Consider the following 27,542-nt stretch of genomic DNA (forward strand, 5'->3'; position numbering starts at 1 on the left):
TTGTGGGGGGGGACATCAATTTTATTTGGGTACAGCATCGCACGACTGCGCAATTCTCTTTTAAATTAACGCAGTGCCGAATCACAAAAAAGGGCCTGGTCATTAACCACTTAAGCCCCGGAGGATTTTCCTGCTAAACGACCAGGGGGTATTTTGCGATTCGGCACTGCGTGAATTTAACAGACAATTGCGTGGTCGTGCGACGCTGTATCTAAACGAATTTGGCGTCCTTTTTTTCCCACAAACAGAGCTTTCTTTTGGTGGTATTTGATCACCCATGCGATTTTTACTTTTTGCGCTACAAACAAAAAAATAGCGTACATTTTGCAAAAATAACAATATTTTTCACATTTTTTTATATGAAATTCCCCCAAAAAAATGTAAAAATCAAAATTTTTAAAATTTTCGGCCAATTTGTTTTATGCTACCTATGTTTGGTAAAAAAAATCGCAAAAAGCGTATTTTGACTGGTTTGCGCAAAAGTTATCGCGTTTACTAACAAAGGGAAAGATTTCTGTAATTTTTGTTGTTTTTTTTTTAACGTGTAATGGCGGCGATCTGCGATTTTTTTTGCGGTACTGCGACATTGGGGCGGACAGATCGGACCCTTGACTGACATTTTTGACACTTTTGGGGTTACCAGTGACATTTCTACAGTAATCAGTGCTATACATATGCACTGTTACTGTAAAAATACACTGGTAGTGAAGGGGTTAACTTTATTTGGGAGGGAGGGGCTGTGTGTGTCCCTAGGGGCGTGCTTTCTACTGTGATTGGCTGTGGCTTGAGCTGTAAGGACACTGATCAACGGATCTACATAGTAGATCCATGTGATCAGTGTTTTTACAGCGAGGAGAATGACAGGTGGCTTGTTTACACAAGCTGCCTGACATTCTCCCTCTCCCCCGCCGATCGCCGAGTGACCGGCGGACATCGGGTCCGCTGGTCACACGCGCGGGGGGGTCCGTGACCGCGCGGGAGCGCGCCTCCGCGGGCGCGCGCTCGCTCCCCAGAGCCTCACAGGCGAGCGACGTAGACCTACGTCACTCTGCCTGTGAGGGGCTGACTGCCGCAGTAAATATACTGTGAGCAGTCGGCAAGCGGTTAAGGGAGCAAATCCTTCCAGTCCAGAACTGGTTAAGAAAAAATATAAGAAAATCCTTTTTCTTTTTTTTTTTCTCTTTCAGCAGCTTAGTAGATGCCCCTTACTTGTGCGTATGCGGTGGTGCAATACATGTTTAAACTTTAATGTGCATTTATTACCGGCTCTGGAAGGAACTGTGTTGCCGATTTAGAAATGGCCAGCAGTGTTAATTTTGATGTCAATTTTCAATTTAGTTTTAGTTCTAGCCTTATGACTAAAATGTAATTTTAGTTTTAGTCGTATTTTAGTCTTATGACTAAAATGGCATTTTAGTTTTAATTGTAGTTTAGTCATCTGAATTGTTTTAGTTTTAGTCAGTGGCGGCTGGTGAAGTTTTAAGATGGGGGGGGCGCAAGACCCCGCCCTTCTATTTTGACCCCTCCCATTTCTCAGAAGCCTCACCCCTTATAGACTCCACCCATTTTGTCCCCTGTACAAAATTCTCCCAATACATCACATATTAAGGGGTCTCCCAGTACTAGTATATCCTATAATAGGGAGCAGGGGCCCTATTATGGGATATACTGTGAGAGACACCCTATTATGGGATACACTGACTGAGAGTAGCACAAACCCCACAGTACAGGCCTCCTAGCACAAACCCCACAGTACAGGCCCCCTAGCACAAAACCCACAGTACAGGCCCCCTAGCACAAAACCCACAGTGCAGGCCCCCTAGCACAAAACCCACAGTACAGGCCCCCTAGCACTAATCCCACAGTACAGGCCCCCTAGCAATAATTCAACAGTGCAGGCCCCCTTTCAATGCAGTGACCAGCATACATGCCCCCTTTCAATGTAGTGACCAGCATACATGACCCATTTCAATGTAGTGACCAGCATACATGACCCCTTTCAATGTAGTGACCTGTATACATGCCCCTTTCAATGTAGTGACCAGCGTACATGCCCCCAATGCAGTGACCAGCGTACATGCCCCCAATGCAGTGACCAGCATACATGCCCCCCATGCAGTGACCAGCATACATGCCCCCAATGCAGTGACCAGCATACATGCCCCCAATGCAGTGACCAGCGTACATGCCCCCAATGCAGTGACCAGCATACCATGCTCCCAATGCAGTGACCAGCCCCAATGCAGTGACCAGCATACCATGCCCCCAATGCAGTGACCAGCATACCATGTCCCCAATGCAGTGACCAGCATACCATGCTCCCAATGCAGTGACCAGCATACCATGCTCCCAATGCAGTGACCAGCCCCAATGCAGTGACCAGCGTACATGCCCCCAATGCAGTGACCAGCATACATGCCCCCCATGCAGTGACCAGCATACATGCCCCCAATGCAGTGACCAGCATACATGCCCCCAATGCAGTGACCAGCGTACATGCCCCCAATGCAGTGACCAGTGTACATGCCCCCAATGCAGTGACCAGCATACCATGCTCCCAATGCAGTGACCAGCCCCAATGCAGTGACCAGCATACCATGCCCCCAATGCAGTGACCAGCATACCATGTCCCCAATGCAGTGACCAGCATACCATGCTCCCAATGCAGTGACCAGCATACCATGCTCCCAATGCAGTGACCAGCCCCAATGCAGTGACCAGCATACCATGCCCCCAATGCAGTGACCAGCATACCATGCCCCCAATGCAGTGACCAGCGTACATGTCCCCAATGCAGTGACCAGCATACCATGCCCCCAATGCAGTGACCAGCATACATGCCCCCAATGCAGTGACCACCATACATGCCCCCAATGCAGTGACCAGCGTACATGTCCCCAATGCAGTGACCAGCGTCCGTTCCCCCTTCAATTCATTGAACAGTGTAGATGTCCCCAATGCAGAGTTTAGTGTGCGTGCCCCCATCAATGCATTGAACAGTGTACAATCATCATGTCCCCAATGCAGAGTTTAGCGTGCGTGCCCCCTTCAATGCATTGATCAGTGTACATGTCCCCAATGCAGAGTTTAGCGTGCGTGCCCCCTTCAATGCATTGATCAGTGTACATGTCCCCAATGCAGAGTTTAGCGTGCGTGCCCCCTTCAATGCATTGATCAGTGTACATGTCCCCAATGCAGAGTTTAACGTGCGTGCCCCCTTCAATGCATTGAACAGTGTACATGTCCCCAATGCAGAGTTTAGCGTGCGTGCCCCCTTCAATGCATTGAACAGTGTACATGTCCCCAATGCAGAGTTTAGCGTGCTTGCCCCCTTCAATGCATTGAACAGTGTAAATGTCCCCAATGCAGAGTTTAGCGTGCGTGCCCCCTTCAATGCATTGAACAGTGTAGATGTCCCCAATGCAGAGTTTAGCGTGCGTGCCCCCTTCAATGCATTGAACAGTGTAGATGTCCCCAATGCAGAGTTTAGCGTGCGTGCCCGAGAGCAGTGCACTTACCTGGAGGCTGGAGCCCTGTGAGTCACGGCAGCTTCTCCTCCGACTCTGTCCTCTTCGTTCTGCGGGATCCGGCGGGAAGGTGAGCGGCTTCTCCCTCTCCTCTTCTTCGTTCGGCGGCGGGTGGCGGGAAGGTGAGCGGCGCTTCTCCCTCTCGGCCTCTCCTCTTCTGTGGCGGGCGGCGGGAAGGTGAGTGGCGCCGGCTTCTTCTCTGGAGACTCCTCTTTGGCGGCGGGAAGATGACCGGGAGTGACTGATGCACACACCGGCACCGCCCCCAACGAGGTCAGCATGGATGTCCTGAATCATGATTGGTCCAGGCTGGAGTCTGGACCAATCATGATCCAAAATATCACAAAAGGGGTGTGTTGTAGCGCAGTGCTCTGCGCCACAGTTACGCCCCAGAAGGCCGCCAATCTGCGCCTCTGCCGGGTGGAAAACCCCACCCCCCTCATAGCCACCAATGAGGCGGGCGCCCCTAGTGGGCAAAAAAATTGTTTTTGTTTTTTTTAATCTTTTTTTTCTCTTTTTCTTTTTGGGGGGGCGGCGCCCCTGTGCCCCCTATCGGCCGGCCGCCACTGGTTTTAGTCAATTTTAATATATTTTATTATTATTAAGGTTTGAACGTGCACTACAGACACAGATTAAGTGCCGGTTCACACTTGTGCGGCTTGCGAGAGCGCATGTAATTCGGAGCGCACTGCTCCTTCATTACATTTGATCTCATGTGCGGATGCGAGTTCAGCCATACACTTTGTATGGCTGAATTCGCACTGTATCCGCAGCAAACTCGCACATGAGGCATTTTTTGAGCCGCCTCAGAATCGGATCGCACAGTGGTTCACACTTGTGCGATCCGATCCTGTGCCAACTGTCAGATCGCACTGCGATCGCAACTGGGGGTGTCGTTAACATTTAATTGACACCCCCTGCGTATCGCATATGGCAGTGTGAACTGCCAGATGTGCGGATGAGATGCGGGATCACGCTGCATATTCGCAGCGTTCCCGCATCGCACAAGTGTGAACCGGCACTAAGGCCATTGTGATATAAAACGTCTTTATAAATAAAACCAAGTTTCATAAACAAACAGAAATATTGCTTTTTGACAAACAGAAGTGAAACTTTAAAATACAAAAACTAAAAAAACTGTAAACTCTATTGGCTGTAATGTCATTGCACATATTACCTGAATATATTACCAACATAAAATATTAGGAAAAATATAAATAAAGCATTTTTCTTGATTTTTTTCTCTTTCAGCAGCTTAGTAGATGCCCCTTACTTAGGATTATGCGGTAGTGCAATACATGTTTAAACTTTAATGCACTATTTTTACAGGCTCTGGATGGAATTGTGTTGCCAATTTCGAAATGGCCACCAGAGTAGTGTTAATGTTGATGTAAATTTTCAATTTAGTTTTAGTGAATAAAATGCCATTTTAGTTTTAGTTGTAGTTTAGTCATCTGAATTGTTTTAGTTTTAGTCGTATTTTAGTCTACTAAAATTGTGTTAATTCAGTCGACGACAACATTTTAGTCGATGAAATTAACACTGTCAGCCATCCACGTGATTCATCAGACCAGGCCACCTTCTTCCATTGCACCATTGGTCCAGTTGTGATGCTCACATGCCCATTGTAGGAGCTTTTGGCTGTCAGCATGGGCACCCTGACGGGTCAATGGCTACACATCCTCATACACAAAGAACTGAGATACCCGTTTTTTTCTGCTTTCAACACATCAACTTCAGGAACAACATGTTCTCTTGCTGCGTATTAAATCCCACTGACTTTCAGATGCAGAGAATGAGATGATCAATGTTATTCACTTTTACTGTTGGTGGTCATAAAGTTAATGGCTAACCGGTGTATATATAGCTTATAATTTAGACAGGAGTTTATTATCATTGAGTATTTCTTTTATTCAGCTTGTCATTGAAAGCCCAGTCATTGATTAACCAATCAGATTGTGGGAAGAAACCTATACAGAAAATTGAAGGTAGAGCAGCAGCAATACTGACTTAGCCAGCATCTTGCGCTCTATGAATAGAGTCATACCGGAGATGCGGTCATCTCTCTGGCCGTGATCACATTATAGATTACTATCCTATGGGCCCCGGCAGCTGAGCATGGCTCAGGCTCTGTCGCTCAGCCGGAGCCCATCTTGTTGCCATGACAACCCGTCCTTAGCTCAGTGACTGCACTCTGCAGACAAAGGCAAGGAGGGGGATGAATGTGGTTGATGGCTTTTTATCTGCATCTTCTATGATATCATCAATGACCCCAACCCGGGGCGCCATTCTTCCCGACATTATCCATTTGTTACGGGAAGCGGCTTACATTAGCACCCTGAGCACTGGGAAGGAGGGGAGGACGTCAGGGACCGAGTGACGGATTAACAATCATCCTTTTACACACACGTGACCTTATTTAGTGTCAGATCACCATGAACAAAGGGCTTAATAACTGGGACAATTAAGAGGGCCTGTTGCCTGAGCCGTACACAGGACCTCTGGGAATAGTCTGTTTACATTTTGCAGAATTTAAAGAGAAAAGAAATGCTCATTTGTGGCAACACTACCGATGTGCGATCGTTGTTCATTGACCTAGAAGCGGGAAACGCAATTCTGCTGGAGGCTTAATCTGCATAGAGGAGCCTTTGCCAAGCATGTCCTCAAGAAGAGGGCTTCTTCTAATGCAAAGCAAGCCAATGGAGATTGCTGATGATGAAGTGAAGCTTTGCAGATTAGCGGTTGGCACACTTACAGTACGGCAAGCAAAGAACGATACCAGCAAACAGCCCCAGCACATTCTCCAAATTGTCAGGTCAAAAAGAAGGTCTCAACCAGGGTTCCTCCATAGGAGACTTTAGAGGAGCCTTTTCCAAGGCCTGTCCTCAAGAAGAGGGCTTCTTCTAATACAAAGCAATCCAATGGAGATTGCTGATGATGAAGTGAAGCATTGCAGATTAGCGGTTGGCACACTTACAGTACGGCAAGCACCGAACGATACCAGCAAACAGCCCCAGCACACACTCCAAATTGTTAGGTCAAAAAGAAGGTCTAAACCAGCCTTTCTCAACCAGGGTTCCTCTATAGGAGCCTTTTCCAAGCCTCTCCTCAAGAAGAGGGCTTCTTCTAATGCAAAGCAACCCAATGGAGATTGCTGATGATGAAGCGAAGCATTTCAGATTAGCGGTTGGCACACTTACGGTACGGCAATCACTGAACGATACCAGCAAACAGCCCCAGCACACTCTCCGAATTGTCAGGTCAAAAAGAAAGTCTAAACCAGCCTTTCTCAACCAGGGTTCCTCCATAGGTTACTTTAGAAGAGCCTTTTCCAAGCCTGTCCTCAAGAAGAGGGGTTTTTCTAATGCAAAGCAATCCAATGGAGATAGCTGATGATGAAGTGAAGCATTGCAGATTACAGCATGGCAAGCACCGAACGATACCAGAAAACAGTCCCAGCACACTCTCCAAATTGTCAGCTCAAAAAGAAGGTCTAAACCAGCCTTTCTCAACCCGGGTTCCTCCATAGGAGACTTTAGAGGAGCCTTTTCTAAGCCTGTCCTCAAGAAGAGGGCTTCTTCTAATGCAAAGCAACCCAATGGAGATTGCTGATAATGAAGTGAAGAACTGCAGTTTACAGCACGGCAAGCACTGAACGATACCAGCAAACAGCCCCAGCACACTCTCCAAATTGTCAGTTTAAAAAGAAGGTCTAAACCAGCCTTTCTCAACCCGGGTTCCTCCATAGAAGCATTTAAAGGAGCCTTTTCCAAGCCTGTCCTCAAGAAGAGGGCTTCTTCTAATGCAAAGCAACCCAATGGAGATTGCTGATGATGAAGTGAAGCATTGCAGATAAGCGGTTGGCACACTTACAGTACAGCAAGCACCGAACGATACCAGCAAACAGCCCCAGCACACTCTCCAAATTGTCAGGTCAAAAAGAAGGTCTAAACCAGCCTTTCTGAACCAGGGTTCCTCTATAGGAGACATTTCCAAGCCTGTCCCCAAGAAGAGGGGTTTTCCTAATGCAAAGCAATCCAATGGAGATTGTTGATGATGAAGTGAAGCTTTGCAAATTACAGCATGGCAAGCACCGAACGATACCAGCAAACAGCCCCAGCTCACTCTCCAAATTGTCAGGTCAAAAAGAAGGTCTAAACCAGCCTTTCTGAACCAGGGTTCCTCTATAGGAGACTTTTCCAAGCCTGTCCCCAAGAAGAGGGGTTTTCCTAATGCAAAGCAATCCAATGGAGATTGTTGATGATGAAGTGAAGCTTTGCAAATTACAGCATGGCAAGCACCGAACGATACCAGCAAACAGCCCCAGCTCACTCTCCAAATTGTCAGGTCAAAAAGAAGGTCTAAACCAGCCTTTCTCAACCAGGGTTTCTCCATAGAAGCCATTAGAGGAGCCTTTTCCAAGCCTGTCCTAAAGAAGAGGGCTTCTTCTAATGCAAAGCAACCCAATGGAAATTGCTGATGATAAGTGAAGCATTGCAGATTAGTGGTTGGCACACTTACAGTACGGCAATCACCGAACGATACCAGCAAACAGCCCCAGCGCACTCTCCAAATTGTCAGGTCAAAATGAAGGTCTAAACCAGCCTTTCTCAACCCGGGTTCCTCCATAGAAGCCTTTAGAAGAGCCTTTTCCAAGCCTGTCCTCAAGAAGAGGGCTTCTTCTAATGCAAAGCAACCCAATGGAGATTGCTGATGAGGAAGTGAAGCACTGCAGATTACAGCACGGCAAGCACCGAACGATACCAGCAAACAGCCCCAGTACACTCTCCAAATTGTCAGTTTAAAAAGAAGGTCTAAACCAGCCTTTCTCAACCCGGGTTCCTCCATAGAAGCATTTAAAGGAACCTTTTCCAAGCCTGTCCCCAAGAAGAGGGCTTCTTCTAATGGAAAGCAAGCCAATGGAGATTGCTGATGATGAAGTGAAGCTTTGCAGATTAGCGGTTGGCACACTTACAGTACGGCAAGCAAAGAACGATACCAGCAAACAGCCCCAGCACATTCTCCAAATTGTCAGGTCAAAAAGAAGGTCTCAACCAGGGTTCCTCCATAGGAGACTTTAGAGGAGCCTTTTCCAAGGCCTGTCCTCAAGAAGAGGGCTTCTTCTAATACAAAGCAATCCAATGGAGATTGCTGATGATGAAGTGAAGCATTGCAGATTAGCGGTTGGCACACTTACAGCATGGCAAGCAGCGAACGATACCAGAAAACATCCCCAGCACACTCTCCAGATTGTCAGGTCAGAAGAAAGGTTTAAATCAGCCTTTCTCAGCTAGGGTTCCTTCAGAGGAGCCTTTCCCAAGCCTCTACTCAAGAAGAGAGCTTCTTCTAATACAAAGCAATCCAATGGAGATTGCTGATGATGAAGTGGAGCACGTGGATGGTTGGCACACTTGTATCGTGGCAAGCACCGAACAATACCAAAAAACATCCCCTGCACACTCTCCAGATTGTCAGGTCAAAAGGAAGGTCTGAACCAGCCTTTCTCAACCAGGGTTCCCTCAGAGGAGCCTTTTCCAAGCCTCTCCTCAAGAAAAGGGTTTATTCTAATAGAAAGCAATTCAATGGAGATTGCTGATGATAAATTATAGCTTTGTAGGTGAGCACGGAATGATACCAGGAAACAGGTCAAAAACAAGGTCTAAACTAGCCTTTCTCAATCAGGGTTCCATAGGATCCCTCTAGAGGAGCCTTTTTTCCAAACCTGTCCCCAAGAGGGCAAGGGCTTGGGCTTCTTCTAACCCACTGGAGATTGATGATAATGAAGTGGAGCATCGCAGGGTAGTGGTTGGCACACATATATCACGGCAAGCACCTAACGATACCAGAAAACATCCCCAGCACACTCTCCAGATTGTCAGATCAAAAGAAAGGTTTAAATCAGCCGTTCTTAACCAAGGTTCCATAGGATTCCTACTGAAGAGTGCACAGCACTGAACCCACTCAGGGTGAGGAAGTCCTGTTCATGGCATTTGGGATGCAGCAGCTGCACAGACCCAGCCATTGCTCCCAATTTGACATCTGTGCGGGTCCCCATTGTCTGCACCCGGAGACCTGCACCCACACTGTTGTCAAATAGGCAGAGTTGTATAAAGTACTTGAAACCCATACTTGAGTAAAAGTACAAGTGCTCGATCAAAAAGTGACTTGAGTAGAAGTGGAAGTGCTCGATCAAAAAGTGACTTGATTAGAAGTACTAAAGTATTCAATATTTTTTGTACTTAAGTATTGCAAGTAGTTTTTTAAAAAATGTTGCTACTCAAGTACTGAAAGTAAAAGTACCAGTAGTTTTGAAAAAAAAAATTGCTACTCAAGTACTGAAAGTAAAAGTACAAGTACTGTGTTATGTAGTTATTAAAGAAAGAAGTCAAAAGTTTGAACATCATACTGTTTCTTATTATTTCAAATGCAGCTTTTATTTATACATACAGTAGCTTTTATTTTCCTATGCGCTGATAATACACATGTTTTGAGCTTCATGAAACCTGCCATCTACTGTTCTGGCAGCACAAAAAAAAAAATATTGGAGTAGAAGTATTGAAATCATTGAAAAAATGTAGTGAAGTAAAAGTGGAAGTAGGAGAAAAAAATTCTACTCTAGGAAAGTACAGATACCGCCTTTCGGTACTTAAGTACAGTAGTGAAGTAATTCTACTTAGTTACTATACATCTCTGCAAATAGGGAGCAGCGGCTTTGTCTGTGCAGCCAGTGCATCCCAATGGACATAAATGGGACGGCCTGCAGATAAGATGTACAAAACACTTGTGTATCACAGCCCTCGCTCGTATTTGAAGGAGGCCTTATTTGCTGCCAAACATAATAACATTTCCCTTCCGCAGGCATCCGTGACATCATTGCTGACAGAAACAAGCAAAGTCCTCAGTGGCCCTGAAATGTCAAAAGTGGCAGCACTAGGGTTCAAATCCCAACCACAGCATTACCTGCCTGGAGTTTGCATGTTCTCCCTGTGCCTGCGTGGGTTTCCTCTGGGTACTCCGGTTTCCTCCCACACTCCAAAGACATGCTGATAAGTTAATTGGCTCCTCTCTAACAATTGGCCTTGTATCTGCATTTATGGATGTGAGTTAGGGACCTTAGATTGTAAGTCACTTGAGGGCAGGAACTGATGTGAATCTGCAATATATATGTAAAGCACTGTGTAAATTGTCGGCGCTATATAAGTACCTGAAAAAAAACAAAAAGTGACAACAGATTGTCAGTTGTCGTCAGTGACACCAAATGTTATTTGTCATCAGTGCCCCCAACTGTCAGTTGTCATCAGTGCCACCAATTGTCAGTTGTCCTCAGTGCCCCCAACTGTCAGTTGTCCTCAGTGCCACCAACTGCCATTTATCCTCTGTCCCGCCAACTGTCATTTGTCCTCAGTGCCACCAACTGTCAGTTATCCTCAGTGCCACCAACTGTCATTTGTCCTCAGTGCCCCCAACTGTCAGTTGTCCTCAGTGCCACCAACTGTCAGTTGTCCTCAGTGCCGCCAACTGTCATTTGTCCTCAGTGCCCCAACTGTCAGTTGTCCTCAGTGCCACCAACTGTCAGTTGTCGTCAGTGCCATCAACTGCCATTTGTTCTCAGTGCCTCCAACTGTCAGTTGTCCTTAGTGCTAACAACTGACAGTTGTCCTCAGTGCCACCAACTGCCATTTATCCTCAGTGCCGCCAAATGTCATTTGTCATCAGTGCTGCCAACTGTCAGGTGTCCTCAGTGCCACCAACTGTCATTTGTCCTCAGTGCCACCAACCATCATTTGTCCTCAGTGCCACCAACTGTCACTTGTCCTCAGTGCCACCAACCATCATTTGTCCTCAGTGCCACCAACTGTCAGTTGTCCTCAGTGCCGCCAACTGCCATTTATCCTAAGTGCTGCCAACTGCCATTTGTCCTCAGTGCCGCCAACTGCCATTTGGCCTCAGTGCCACCAACTGTCATTTGTCCTCAGTGCCCCCAACTGTCAGTGTCCTCAGTGCCACCAACTGTCAGTTGTCCTCAGTGCCACCAACTGGCATTTGTTCTCAGTGCCCCAACTGGCATTTGTCCTCAGTGCCCCCAACTTTCAGTTGTCCTCAGTGCCACCAACTCAACTGTCAGTTGTCCTCAGTGCCACCAACTGTCATTTGTTCTCAGTGCCCCAACTGTCACTTGTCCTTAGTTGCCTTGAATTGTCAAAATCAATGACAGGCTGTAACATGTGATGGTTGGTGCAGTACTTGCTGACAGGTTTGTGTGTCTACAAGGATGTATGCCCCGAATGCAGAGTTTCTGTGTTTGAGGCATTCAGTTCTTCCCTGTATGCAGGTACCACTTGGAACACTGTACAGCTGCCACATCAAAATCAACAAGAGGCTGTGTGCTACACCTGTGCCTCCTGGGCGCCCAACAAAGTCCTGTTTTTCCAGCTCTATGGCCATAAGTGCCCACATACGTGAGATTACAATGTGAATCTGCAGGTGTAGGGAGCAATCATTTCAATCAATCATCTCATGCAATCACTGATCTGTCATTTTATTAAATACGTTCCATGGCTTCCTTTTCCGTGTATGAGGCGCCATTATACACCTACATCCTTTTATCCATGTCCCACCGTCTTTCCTATATCTGTCCCCGTAGACATGAAGAGGGAAGATTCCGGCTATCACAGCTGTCATGGAGGAGCACTGAGCCGTGCTATTTTTAGTAGGTGATAAGATGGCCGCTGGCCCTCTGGGGGAAGGAGAAGATCCTGGCCCCGTGCCGTGCTGTAATGTCACCGTTTTATCTGAGCAATCTGCCGTAAACATCTGCAATAAATTGCGTTTTTTCTGCTGCAGCAGATAAAAATCACTGAGATGGCCTCTTTTTCCTGCTGACGGCGCAGCACAGAATCTGTACCTTGAGAAATAAAATCTGAGTGAGGAAACTTCTAGTACTGCCATTGGAAGCTGGAGAACTACAAGCACCAGCAATGACCAGGCCATTTTTTGCAATTCGGCACTGCGTTACTTTAACGGACAATTGCGCGGTCGTGCGACGCTGTACCCAAATAAAATTTATGTCCTTTTTTCCCCACAAATAGAGCTCTCATTTGCTGGTATTTGATCACTTTTTCGGGTTTTATTTTTTGTGCTATAACCACTTGCCGACCGTCCGCTGCAGTTTTACTGGCTGGCTCGGCTGCGTGAAACGACGTACCCCTACATCGGTCGGTCGCGTGGCGCCGGGGGGGCGAGAGCGCGCCGGCACCGGTGCGCTCTTTTCCCCACTAGGCAGCGGGGATGTCGATCCACGGGACCGGCAGCCGTGATTGTCGCCAAACACTTGCGATCGCTCCCCGCTGAGAGAGAAGGGCGGACAGCTGATGTAAACACAGCTGACCGTTCTTCTCCCTGGAATGATCACAGAGCGCCTGTGATCCTTCTATATGGGATCACAGATCTCTATGGTCATTTCACCAGCCTATCCCCCCATACAGTTAGAAATCACCCCCTAGGCTTACACATAACCCTTTGATCACCACTGTGTTAACCCCTTCCTTGCCAATGTCATTATAGTAACAGTGCATATTTTTAGCACTGATTACTGTAGTAATGTCACTGGTGCCCCCAAAAATTTTAAAAATGTCAGTTAGGGGTCCGATCTGTCCGCCGCTATGTCGCAGTCCCGCTAAAAATCGCAGATTGCCGCCATTACTAGTAAAAAAAAAAAAAATTTAAAAATTACATAAATCTTTCCCCTAGTTTGTAGACGTGATAACTTTTGCACAAACCAATCAAAATGCACTTATTGGGTTTTTTTTTTTAACAACAATATGTAGCAGAATACAAATTGGCCTAAAAGGATGAAAAATTTAGATTTTTTTTTTGGGGATGTTATATAGCAGAAAGTGAGAAATATTGTTTTTTTTTTTTTTTTTTTTCAGGATTGTTGCTCTTTTTTTGTTTATAGTGCAAAAAAATAAAAACGCAGAAGGGGATCAAATTCCACCAAAAGAAAGCTCTATTTGTGGGAAAAAATGGACATCAATTTTATTTCAGTACAGCGTTGCACGACGCAATTTTCCGTTAAAATAACGCAGTGCCGAATCGCAAAAAATGGCCTGGTCATTAAGGGGGCAAATCCTTCCGGTCCAGAACTGGATGAACAAAAAAAAAAGCGACAATTCTGAAAAAAAAACCTGTATTTTTCACTTTCTGCTATATACCATTCCCAATAAAAAAAAATTAAAAATCAAAATTTTTCATCATTCTAGTCCAATTTGTATTCTGCTACATATTTATGGTAAAAAAAAAAATCCCAATAAGCGTATTTTGATTGGTTTGCACAACAGTTATCGTATCTACAAACTAAGGGAAAGATTTATGTCATTTTTATTTTATTTATTTTTTACTAGTAATGGCAGCGATCTGCGATTTTTAGCAGACACCTAACTGACACTTTTGGGGGGACCAGTGAATTTACTACAGTAATCAGTGCTAAAAATATGCACTGTTACTATAATAATGACACTGGCAGGGAAGGGGTAAACCTAGGGGCAATCAAAGGATTAAGTGTGAGCCTAGGGGGTGTTTTCTAACTGTGAGGGGGAGGGACATGTGGAATCAACACAGAGATCTGTGATCCTAAATAGGAGGATCACAGACGCTCTGTGATCATTCCAGAGAGAATAAGGGTCTGCTGTGTTTACAACACCCCAGTGCCAGCAGCACTCATGCAGCCCCAGACCATGACACTCTCACCACCATGCTTGACTGTAGGCAAGACACACTTGTCTTTGTACTCCTCACCTGGTTGCCACCACACACGCTTGACACCATCTGAACCAAATAAGTTTATCTTGGTCTCATCAGACCACAGGACATGGTTCCAGTAATCCATGTCCTTAGTCTGCTTGTCTTCAGAAAACTGTTTGCGGGCTCTCTTGTGCATCATCTTTAGAAGAGGCTTCCTTCTGTGACGACAGCCATGCAGACCAATTTGATGCAGTGTGCAGCGTATGGTCTGAGCACTCACAGGCTGACCCCCCACCCCTTCAACCTCTGCAACAATGCTGGCAGCACTCATACATCTATTTCCCAAAGACAACCTCTGGATATGACGCTGAGCACGTGCAATCAACTTCTTTGGTTGACCATGGTGAGGTCTGTTCTGATTGGAACCTGTGCTGTTAAACCGCTGTATGGTCTTGGCCCCCATGCTGCAGCTCAGTTTCAGGGTCTTTGCAATCTTCTTATAGCCTAGGCCATCTTTATGTAGAGCAACCATTCTTTTTTTCAGATCCTCAGAGAGTTCTTTGCCATGAGGTGCCATGTTGAACTTCCAGTGACCAGTATGAGAGAGTGAGAGCGATAACACCAAATTTAACACACCTGCTCCCCATTCACACCTGAGACCTTGTAACACTAACAAGTCAGATGACACCGGGGAGAGAAAATGGCTAATTGGGCCCAATTTGGACATTTTCACTTAGGGGTGTACTCACTTCTGTTGCCAGCAGTTTAGACATTAATGGCTGTGTGTTTAGTTATTTTGAGTGGACAGCAAATTTACACTGTTATACAAGCTGTACACTCACTACTTTACATTGTAGCATAGTGTCATTACTTCAGTGTTGTCACATGAACATAAAATATTTACAAAAGTGTGAGGGGTGTACTCACTTTTGTGACATATAGTAAAAAGGGGGGAGGTTGGGACTTTACATGAGGAGCACAGTGGGATTTATGTGCACCTCCATCCCTATTCGATATGTAAAAAAGAGAGGGTTGGGACTTTGAATGAGAGTCATGAAAGGCTGGCAGGGAAAGTAAAATACATTTATTGGTACATAGCAAATAAATAACATTGTAAATTAATATATATTGCACAAGTAATAACATTTGTGACATACTGCGTATATATATATATATATATATATATATATATATATTGTGTATGTATGTATATATATATATTTACTGTATGTATATGTATGTATGTATGTATATATATATATATATATATATATATATATATACACACATACTATACATAGGGAAGGTATGGACTTCTGACCCCTCTAAAGACTCTGCAGACGTATAGACTTTAATCTTCTAGACTTTATGTGTCCAGGAAAGGGTCACGGAGCTGCACGGCCAGGCATAAGTGAATTAGACTAATCCGATAAGTGAGTGGATTGCGTTCAGCACAATGAGATCACAGATCGGAGTGTCACGAAGGAGGATAAATCACGGCGCCCGTATCCCTGACTCATAGCAGTCTGATATTGGAGTTTATATTTATCAGGATGACGAACGTTCCCAGCGTCCTGCTTTATGTCCTGCATAGCGTATGGCTGTCCGCAGACACCGCAGAGCCGCTCAAGGCCATAATTAAAGTCCATTAGTGAGCCACTTATTCCATCCCGGGAGCATTAGGAACCATTTATATATATGTGCATTGCGGTAACGCACGTTACATGCTTTGCTGCTCTGCTATTTATTTTAAATGGCGCCCCAAACACAGAGACAATGCGCATGCATCGCAGCGTACCACAGCTCACAACAATGCACTATTAGGCACTGCATTACACATTTAGTGACGGGTCCGATTTTCGGGAGGTTTTGGTACTTTGGCAGCTCATTATTTTCATTGATGACCCCTGAAGACATAATTTACGTTCTGACGAAACGCGTTGAGACTAGGGAACACCATACGACCGCTGGTCCGTTCTCATCCGATTCCATCCGATCCGATCCGCTGGACAGATGGAAAATAGGGTTTCCATCCGCCCAGATTTGACGGATCGGATCGGGTGTCAGTGGACATGTCTCCGCTGACATCCGATGCCCCATAGGGATGCATGGGGGGACCGTTCAGATCCGCCAAAAAAACGGACAGGCGGATCTGAACGGTCCACATGTGTGAAAGAGCCCTAATTGGTGCCTGATTTGACTGCCTGTAATGGGGGGTCAAATATATCCGGTAATCAGTTAGTGTGTGCCTAAGGACCCTGGTGAAGGATTCTGGTGGAGGCTACGCCTATCTCCGTGAGCACGGGTGATTCAACATAAAGGAGAAGGAAAAGTGTTTCTTATTACATATGAACTGGATTTTATTTATGCACGGTTCTTCATGCCGACTTCACTTTTGGTTTTGGCTACTAAGGCTCGGTTCACACTTATGCAATGCGGGAAGGCTGCGAATTCGCTGGGGGTGTCAATGTAATCTTAACGACACCCCCAGTTTGATCGCATATCGCAGTGCGATCTTGCAGTTCGCACAGGAGCGGATCGCACAAGTGTGAACCGCTGTGCGATCCGATCCTGATGCGGCTGCAAAAAAGGGTCCTGTGCGTGTTTGCTGCGGGTGCGGTGCGAATTTAGCCATACAAAGTGTATGGCTAAACTCGCACCGCACAGTCGATCGCATGTAATGAAGGAGCAGTGCGCTCCGATATCACTTGCGATTGGCGCAGCCGCATCAATGTGAACAGGGACTTAAGGAGATTCCCAATCACTTATGGACTAATTTGATCACTATTGTTATGTACTATTTATGTACAGTATATGAGCGCCGTCTATACCCCTTTTTTTGCATATTACTGAGCAATTTATTGCTTTATAGACGTGCTGCTCATTTATTTATCTATTTATTTATGCATTTGATTATTTATTAATTATTCAATCAATCTCTTATTTTTACACATGAATTATTCATTCCATTCCACACCTATTTTTTAGGTTAAAATATTTAATGATTGTGCTGACACCTTACACTTCAAAATATTTTCCTATGCGCAGTTGCATTAGTGATTAGCACAAATTTTTTACATTATTTTCAATGGGCTACGCTAATGCAATGCACCATAATGTGGTTAAATCACCGCCAAATTGTAAACGGCTACCGCGTGTCGGGAACGCGTGCAAAATCGTGTGCTTTCCTGACACGCGTTGCCATTTAGCAGACATGCGGCAGTGCCATTAATTGTGTGTGGCAGCACCACACCTCTGCAAAAGTGCCGCGTTTTCACGCGCAGCAGTAAACCGGCATGGTGCCAAAGCTCGTTTTTTGGAAAATACTTCTCTTTCACCTTTTTTGCTCGTAGGACAACCCACGTGATGCACGGCAATGCCCAAAAAGCATGTGGAAATGTATTCGCCATCAGTCGCACCTGTTAGCATGAAGCCTTAGCCCCCGTTCACACCGGAGCGTCTTGTATTGCGATTTGACAGGTCAAACTGCATGATAAATCGCACTCTAGTGTCGGCAATGGCACTATCCAAATCAGTGCGACCCTGACTTTGCAGTGCCGCATCGATTTGAAAAAAGTAATTCCTGCACTCAGTGCCGGGACAAGGTCATCCAGCGCCCAGGGCAAGGATGCCAAACTGCGCCCACCCCCATCCCTGCAATAAACCATTGCTCCCAGGGAAACCGTCCCTCCTGCCCACCCCGTGTCCTGGCTCTGCGTGCAATACTTTTGGCAATTTTAGGTGCAACTTGGTTAGACATCTGTGCATGAAGCCACGCAGATGTCTTTCAAGTTGCACCTTAAGTCGCACTGACGTGGCTTTGAAATCGTGCAATTTCATATAAAATCGCACGGTTTCAAAGCCACATTTAATGAGAACTAGGGCTGAGACCAGGCTTAGATCAGATACTGGACTTAACCACTTAAGCCCCGGAAGATTTTACCCCCTTCCTGACCAGGGGGTATTTTGCGATTCGGCACTGCGTGACTTTAACGGACAATTGCGTGGTCGTGCGACGCTGTATCTAAACGAATTTGGCGTCCTTTTTTCCCCACAAACAGAGCTTTCTTTTGGTGGTATTTGATCACCTGTGCGATTATTTGATCACGCGCTATAAACAAAAAAAGAGTGTAAATTTTGCAAAAATAGCAATATTTTTCACATTGTTTTATATGAAATTCCCCCCCCCAAAAAAATGTAAAAATCAAAATTTTTTAACATTTTCGGCCAATTTGTTTTATGCTACATATGTTTGGTAAAAAAAATCGCAAAAAGCGTATTTTGATTGGTTTGCGCAAAAGTTATCGCGTTTACTAACAAAGGGAAAGATTTTGTCATTTTTGTTGTTTTTTTTAACGCGTAATGGCGGCGATCTGCGATTTTTTTGCGGTACTGCGACATTGCGGCGGACAGATCGGACCCTTGACTGACATTTTTGCCACTTTTGGGGGTACCAGTGACATTTCTACAGTAATCAGTGCTATACATATGCACTGTTACTGTAAAAATACACTGGCAGTGAAGGGGTTAACTTTTTTTTGAAAGGGAGGGGCTATGTGTGTCCCTAGGGGCGTGCTTTCTACTGTGATTGGCTGTGGCTTCAGATGTATGAAGAGTGATCAACGGTTCTACATAGTCGCAGAGTGACCGGCGGACATCGGGTCCGCCGGTCACACGTGCGGGGGGGCCCGTGACCACACGGGAGCGGGGGCGCGCCTCCGGCGGCGCGCGCTCGCTCCCTAGACCCTCACAAGCTAGTGACGTAGCCCTACGTCACTTTGCCTGTGAGGGGCTGACCGCCGACGTAGATAGTCGTGCGGCGGTCGGCAAGTGGTTAATTAATGGATCCAGTGCTGCTGTTCACACTGCTTGTGCTTGGGACTGTAGCAGATACTGCTCCTGGTCACATTGGCGCAATTTGACATGCGATTTGTCTGGTCAAATCGCATGTCAAATTGCAGCCTATTACTGGCAATTGGAGCGTCCCAATCCTTGCAATGCAGACGTTGTGGCACCGCACATTTCCAAAAGTCGTTCCTGCTCTACTTTTGGAGACTTTGGGGGCAACTTAAAAAAAAAAAAAAAAAAAAAAAAAACAATATTTTTTACTTTCTGCTATAAAACATATCTAATAAAAAAAAATGGAAAACATCAAACATCTTCATAAATTTAGGCCACCAATATGTATTCTGCTACATGATTTTGGTAACAGTAGGGACCCTGCCAGGTAGGCTGTATGGGGCCCCATGATTTCTAACAGCAGCCCTGACTACAAGTGGCTGTTCCAACGCACATTGCACAGGCATGTTGTCGCTACAAGGAAACCCGCCCTGAGAAACGCCATGCAACCATCAATGGAGTGCATGTAGATAGGAAGTATCTGCAAAGAAGCCGCAGGAGATCATCAACACAGAAATGCATAAAAGAAAGGAGAAAACAATAATTTTCTGAAAAATAAAATGGCAATTGTGTGATACTCCGTGCTTTGGATAACTCTTATTTAGTAAAGGGCTTACATCTGCTTTATTTTACCTCCACAAATATTTGGCAGGAGCCCTTCCTTGTATCTCTTGGGGACAGTATTGGTGAGATCTGAGTTCTCGAGTCCGCACACCTGCCTTGGCAATTGCGAGGGGAATTTTTCATTTATTATTTGGAGGTGTGAGATTCGGAACCGAGCCACTGGACTTCCCAAACTCTATAAAAGTCCGGCAGTGACCCCGCCCACCAGATGGAACCATGAGTGTCCTGACCCTTTAATAAGAAGGATTCTATTGTGTAATGTGTGTAGCTGTCTCAGCACCGTCCTCCCCAGCCTCATCATTCCAGCCATCCCTGGACTTCTGCGGTGTGATAAGTCGCTCTGCGGTTTTCTCCTGGCGCGGTGACTCAGGAGGAGGATTGGTGGAAGACACTGAGCAGGAACAGTCTAGGAATGTGTGAACGGGAACGGCTAAGACCGATCCTCGGAGGCTCCAAACTTTTCAGGAACTTCTAAAACAAACCTCCTCACGTCGCGGTATAAATGCCGCGATGTCTAAATATTTAGGTGGAGAGAATAACACAGCTCTGCCGGAATCGAAATCTGACCTCTGGCTTTCACTTCAGACTTGCACGGTTGTACATGCTCCTCTCCTCTACCGACATTTGAGTTCACAATAAATGGTAAAAAAATAAAAAAAACAGTTCTTTCCTGAAATGAGGCTTTAAAACTTCCAATGTGAGTACCTATTACAGACGTAGCACAACCCCTGACAGGTCCTCCTGATTTGCCCTAGGTTCTCGTTCAGGTGTATAGGCGGCCAGGCACACAACCCTCGGATACTCTCTTCACTCAATGACCAGACAAGGGGTGTCTTTTTATGCTTTTGTTACAGAACCGCGACCCACACTCTGTTTACTGTATGGGCTTCCGTCAGTATACGGCTTCCTTCAGTCTTGAACATAGATATCAAATATTCCAGCTGCCCCCCATACAAAGCTAGCCGACAACTTAGCTTGTACTGGAACCTTCTCTTTATTGAACAACGCACACAGTTTTTATATACAGCATGGACATCACCCTCCTGATCAGATTACCCCATCAGGTCAGGGGTTGCCTGATTACATTATCATATGCAGATGAAATTGTATGCAGAAATAGATTTAGACTGAACAAATTATCTAGTCATCTGGACAGAACAATATGTGAGTTCATTAACAATGAGACAGGCTTAACCGAGTACACATCACACCTCAATATACAGACAATAGGAAAAGACCGCCAGTGATGGGATGTCTGTCTCTGCCATTGAAGTACAATACACATTATCATAAGTGTAAACACAGACCCCGTTTGAAGCAATCCAAACCTTTGCTGGAACTGGAGAGAGTCCAGAGAAGGGCAACAAAAATAATTAGGGGAATGGAGGACATCAGCTATGAGGAAAGACTACAAGCACTGAACTTATTCTCTCTGGAGAAGAGACGATTGAGGGGGGATATGATATCCATGTACAAATACTGTACTGGCGACCCTAGCATAAGGAACAAACTATTCAGAGAAAGGGAATACAATAGGACACGTGGCCACTCAATAAAACAAGAGGAAAGGCTGTTTAACCTTGAAATACGTAGGGGGTTCTTCACTGTAAGAGCAGTAAGAATGTGGAATCCTCTTCCGCAAACAGTGGTATCAGCAGGAAGCATCGATAGTTTAAAAAAACCTATTAGATGGGCACCTTAAAGACCACACCATACAGGGGTATACAATGTACGGTTAACAGCAAACACACACATCATAGGTTGAACTGGATGGACTGATCTCTTTTTTCAACCCCACTAACTATATAGTTACTATGTAACAATATTCTCAGTGTCCATTATGTATCTGTCTTTCACTCCCAGTGACGGTGAGTACCGTTACAGCTTTAAAGTGGAGCTTCGGCTTATCTGTCTCCGGCGCCACATTTGGCACCTTTCGGGGGGGGGGGGGGGGGGAGGTGCAGGTACCCGTTTTTGACAGGTACCCTGTCCCCACTTCCGTTGGACATTGCTGTTACGAGGTACATCAGAGGTTCGGCCCCCCTCCTTTTTCCTCTGCTTCCAGGCCAATTACCGAGCGCAGCGCGTTTCGCGCATGTGCAGTAGCGATCCGGCCGTGAAGCCGCAAGGCTTCACTGCCGGGTTCCCAATACCGGCAAAGGCGGCGGCAGCACCCGACAGCCGATGCAAACATCGGCTGCAGTGCCAACATCGCTGAATTCCAGGACAGGTAAGTGTCCTAATATTAAAAGTCAGCAGCTACAGTATGTGTAGCTGCTGACTTTTAATTTTTGGAGGGGGAGGGCGGCGGAACTCTGCTTTGCCACTTCAATACTGGGCACTTTCACCCCCTTCCTGCCCAGGCCAATTTTCAGCTTTCAACGCTGTCACTCTTTGAATGACAATTGCGCGGTCATGTAGAACTGTACCTAAATGACATTTGTATTATTTTTGTGAGACAGATAGAGCTTTCTTTTGGTGGTATTTACCTGTAATCATCACTGGTATTTTTCATTTTTGCTAAATAAACAATAACATACCAAAAATTTTGAAAAGAAAAGTTTTTCCTATTTGTAAATTTTATAACAGAAACCAAGTAATTTTTCTCGTTCACTGATGTGCTCTGTTGGGACTGCACTGATGGGCACTGATGAGGCTGCACTGATGGGCACTGGGCAGCACCCCCCCCCCCCCAGTATTAGGCTGAGACCGCATAAATATTACGGCCAGGGGTCTTCCTCTTCCAGCACACTACATTCTAGGTTTAACTAGAAGGCAAAAGAAAGTAGTTGAGCCTGCAGCCAGTAAGACCCAGAACAGCCAAAACACTGTTCCAATTTTTACAGAGCCAAAAAAAATAAATTTACCTGAGCCTCTCTAGCAACCTATTCTAGGAGGGTGTTACACATGTTTGAAGGCTGGTAGGCAGTCAAGTCACTGCTGGGAGGGGGGAGCAGGGGTAGCTGAGCTGCTAAGTCACTGCTGATAGGAGGAGCAGGGTGAGCTGAGATGATAAAATGAAAGCGTTTCTTTTTTTGGACTATTAATGCGTACTAACGGTGGACAACCTTTTTGATGAAAGTGAAGAGAGAGTTGAAAGATGAAGGCGCACAGAAGAACCAGAGCCCACCCAGGAGACTGTAGATGGAAAGGCTGTTAGTGGGCTACACAATAAGAATTTCCCAAAAATCAATCTATTCTTTCTTATACACCCCAATGCCTCTTTTTTCTTTTTAATGTACTCTCCCTGGCTCTTCTCTCTTCTTCTTGCCTTTCCGATACATCCCTAAGCCCACTCCATCTTCCTTTTGCTGTCCTTATATGCCCTCATACCATTCTCTCTCTTTATTTGGCTTTTTCGATCCTCAATGGCCGCTCTCTTTGTGGAGTTTCTGTCTACATTCCAAAGACATGTTGGTAGGTTAATGGACTCCCATCTAAATCAGAGATGTTATTTGTGTACTGATTGGCTGTGTACATTTGTTATCTCATTCTGCATGCCAGAGCAATTGGAGAGGGAAATCTGGTGACCTACATTGTAACAAATTCACCAAGAGATTGCAATGAAATGGCCTTCGTGTCTATCAGACAATCCCCTAGATTCCATATCCTTAGGTTCTTCTACCCCCTCCTCCTACTAGCATTTGATGACTTGCACCAGTCACTTTGGCTGCATTGGTCTGCTCATTACCTCATTCATCATGGAACGTCATTGGTCTGCACTTTTTGCCATGTGCATTGCACTGTTTTTATTTAACCTTATTTTTATTTATTTTTTGGTGTTTTTAGATTTTTAGGCTGTATTGTTAGTGTTATCCGTATGCACCGGGGTCTAAGTGCCGGTTCACACTAGGGCGACCTGTAAAGTGACCTGGTCGCCTCACAGGTCGCCGCAGGTCGCCTTCCATAGGGAAGCTGCGGACCCGTTCTAATAGGAGCGACACAAGTCGCTCCGACCTAGAAAAAGGGTCCGGAGCTTCTTTGGGGCGACCCGGAGGCGACCGCCATAGACTTCAATGTTATGAAGTCCGTGGCGGCCGCTCCGAGGTAGCGGCGCGGTGTGAGGTAGCGTCGCTGCAATGTGAACCGGCGCTAAGAGTAATGTAATTTCGATTCTCTGTATGTATGCATTGTACATGTAGAAGAATTGACAATAAAGTAGCTTTGACTTTGACTTGTGCCCAGATTGCTAGCCCAGTGAATCGCTGAGAGTCAAAATAAGTTTTGTACCAGGCAGGTTGGGAGGCTTCAGGGTGCTTGTCCCATACAGAGGAAACTGGAATTTCATTTTCTTTAGAAGACAGTAAAACCTGGGTTGGGTCCTGGAGCCTGGAGGCTTTGTAGAGTCTTGAGAGGAATGAAGTCTCCAATCCTGGGTCCAGGTTTTATGGATAACACTGATTTATGTAGGTATGTTGTGCAGGGCTTTTGTTGGAGACATAACTTTGGTTCAGGGTTCCACCGTGGCCTTAAGAGGAGGTCCCGGGAGTCAAAAAGCTCCACTTAAGCCTCGTACACACGCGTCGAAATTCGGCAGTGAATTTTCATCCGACGTCCGATCTGCCGATTTTCGGCTTGTTAGTATGATGCTTCCGACAACCGACTCCGACTTTTCGGCCGAAAAAAATCTGGTGTGCAGGCTATAAAATTTTTGTCCGCCGTCAAAACACGGCCGATTTTCGTGCAGTCAGTACAGATTTAGACAGGGAAAAATCTAATGAGCAAGACTGGGCATGCTCAGAGAAGAAAGAACACAAAGAAAGCAAACCAACACATGACATCACTTCTGAAGTAGAATTTTGTTGGGCGAGAAAATTCGTGTGCAGTCTAGGCACATTCCAACCAACAAAACACAACTCTGGACAAAAGACGGACGATGGGTCGGCCGATAATCGTTGCGTATGTACTAGGCTTTAGAAGACAGGTTTTGAGCCAGTGCAGCAGGAGTTTGTGTGAAAAGACTGTCTGGAGGAGATAGACCAAGGCCGGAAGAAGCAGCAGCGCTGCAAGTTTAAGCCAGGAGGTTGTAAATTTGTTTTTGCGGCAGAGAAATGCTGAAAAACCTCTGCGAGGTAAACCCAAGTGTTGAACCTAATCTTCATTTCAATAGTGGTGGGCAAGATAAGCCCTTAAAGGGGAAGTACAGCCAAAGCTCATTTGGTTGTAGTTCTCCTTTGTATCACGGGAATGCAGTTGGCTCTGCACTCCTGTGACCGTTTTCAGCTGACAGTGGGTTGAAGCTCGCTGTCGGCTGATGTCACGGAGCTGGCCCAGGCTGGGGAAAGATCTCGACCATATGGTCTGGATCTGCCCAGGAGCCTTGACTGGCTCAGCCTCTCAGCGAGCCACTGAGAGCCTGAGGCAGTCGCTCCTGCCCCCTCCACAGCCCAATGCTCCAGTGAGGACGGGGGTGGGGGGAAAGACAAAGCAGAGAGTGGTGACTGATATTCACCATCTTTCTGCTCACGGAGCTCTGAGAACAGAGCGATCAGTGGTGTTTGATCGCTTGGTTTTCAGTCTTAGAGCCGATGGAGGACAGATGCAGCATCCACCTGGGTAAGTATGATTTAAAAAAAAAGCTATGTCCTTAAAGCGGAGTTCCGGCCACAAAATCGATATAATCGATTTTGTGGCCATCCACTTGCTTTTCGGCACCTGAAAAGGAAATGGATAGTTACGATTTTTTTTTTTTTTTACTTACCTTGTTATTGTAGAAAAATATACTCACCTTTCTTCCACTTCCACCCTCGGCGGCCGCGGCCCGCGCCGTCACTTCCGGTTTGCAATTATTCCTGGGAGCTGAACGTCATCGCTCCCAGGAATCAATGCGCTGGCAACGGCCCCACTCGTCACTTCCAAATTTTCTACCATTTGACATTCGCTCTCGCAATGTGTACTTGTCCCCGCCCCCCCCCCTTCTTTTTCTTTAGTACCACTTGTCTCTGCTGTTTTCCTCTGGCTTTTGCTGTGCATCCTCCCCCCAATTCCTTACCATCCAAGTCACTGACGGCTTAGAGTGGGAACTTTCGCTGAGATGAGTGATTGAGTGATGGTGATTGAGGGAAAGGTTGGTCTTATTCTTGCCGTAAGCAGCCATGGAGTAAGATTGTGTTCCAAGAAGAACACTGTGTGGTATCACAAGATGGGATCTTTATGACAAATACACCAGTATGTCATTTTTTTTTCTTTTTCAAAAGTAAATTAAAATAAATGGTAAAGTGACCTCTATGTATACATTGTATATTTTTATTAGTAACAGCGTGTGTTTAATGTAGCTACTGACTAATCGCAGTAATATAGCGTTACAAATGACCGAGAAATATAAGATGGAGAGAATAAATGATGCTGTAATGACCCCAGATCAAGTGAATGTGACGCTGTTGACCTTTGTCATTGTCAGCGGCAAGTCCATTAATAGCTGGCATGGTGCCAGGCAGCTCATCCTATCTGTTCTGCTGGGCCTGGGTTGGTTGGAGTGCTGGAAACACAGACAGCGCATCCATTATCTGTCTGAGAGAGAACGCCCTGATAAGATTCCGCGCCCCCACCACCAAGAGTATGACTAAATAATGAATTATGGACTTCCTTCTGTGAATATAGAAATGATAAGTTCCCCCTTGTGTTTCCTATGCGCAGTCCTATGACCAGGGCTTTTTTTTTTAGCGCGAACGCGGGGGGACGCAGTTCCGGCACCTCCAGGACTGAATGTATGTAATGGCAAGGGGTGCTGGAGGTGTGCTGCAGGGTCTGTTGATGCTGGTTGCTGGGGATCTATTGTCACTGGAGGGAATCTATTATTGCAGGGGGGTCTGTTGCTGGGGAGATCTGTTGTTGCTGGCAGGGGATCTATTGTTGCTAAGGGTGGGTCTTATGTTGCTGGGGGGTCAGTCATTTCTGGGAGGGATCTACAGTTGAGGAAGAGGTCTATTGTTGCTTCCGGGGGGTCTGTTGTTGCTGAGGAAGGGGGGGGTATTTTCTTGTAGGTGGTGCATTGTTGCTGGGGGGGGGGATCTATCCTTCCAGAGGGTCTGCTGATGCTGGCTGCGAGGAGATCTGTTGTTGCTGCTAGGGAGGGGGGTGTTTGGTTATGAGTGGTCCATTGTTTCTGGCTGCAGGGGATCTATTCTACTGCTTTTCTTGTTATCATTAACAAGCTCAATACAAATTAGTTACTAGCACAAATATTACTGTATTATCTAAAAGGGGTGGTCTTCGGAGGTGGGTAATGGGTGGAACCAAGAAACGGTGCTCGGAGGTGGGTAGGGGCAGAGACAAGGGGTGACTTGAAAAGGGGGAGTTCCGGCACCTATTCTCTGAGAAAAAAGCCCTGCCTATGACCATACATTTGGCAATTCGCAAGCTGAAAAGCTTTCGATCTGTAGGGAAACGCAAATACCATCAAAATCATTTCATCCCAGTTCAGCAATTCATCCCAAAGATGATCAGTAGGTGTTCAGTAGGGTTGAGTTTAGGGCTCTGTGTGTGTAGGACACTTGAGTTCCTCCACACTAAACTCATCAAACCATGTCTTTATGGAGTTGGCTGTGTACACGGGGTACAGTCACACTGCAACAGAAAAGATAGGATCTTCCCAAAAATTGTTACCACAAGTGGGAGCAATACATTTGTCTAAAATGTCTTTGTATGGTGTAGCAGGAACCAATAGCCTTCACTGGAAACACCAGAATTTAACCATTTGGGGGGGGGGAGGTGTACACATACCTGTGGCCATATTGTGTGGGTGTGATG

General features: G+C 45.9%; 1 protein-coding gene and 1 pseudogene across 3 annotated transcripts in view; both read left to right on the forward strand.

The window, feature by feature from the left end:
• Positions 1-17,696, forward strand: part of LOC309550087 — a 19,616-nt pseudogene extending 1,920 nt beyond the window's left edge. Inside the window, exon 3 of the transcript in view lies at positions 17,624-17,696. The product of the transcript in view is annotated as an uncharacterized misc_RNA (transcript). The remainder of the gene's footprint in view (positions 1-17,623) is intronic.
• The window catches only part of KIF3C (kinesin family member 3C), a 130,939-nt gene that overhangs the window by 65,069 nt on the left and 38,328 nt on the right, over positions 1-27,542 (forward strand). The gene's annotated exons all lie outside the window — the stretch shown is intronic.

Source organism: Pelophylax lessonae (assembly GCF_965119305.1).
Source record: "Pelophylax lessonae genome assembly, chromosome: 3".
NCBI classification, from domain to species: domain Eukaryota; kingdom Metazoa; phylum Chordata; class Amphibia; order Anura; family Ranidae; genus Pelophylax; species Pelophylax lessonae.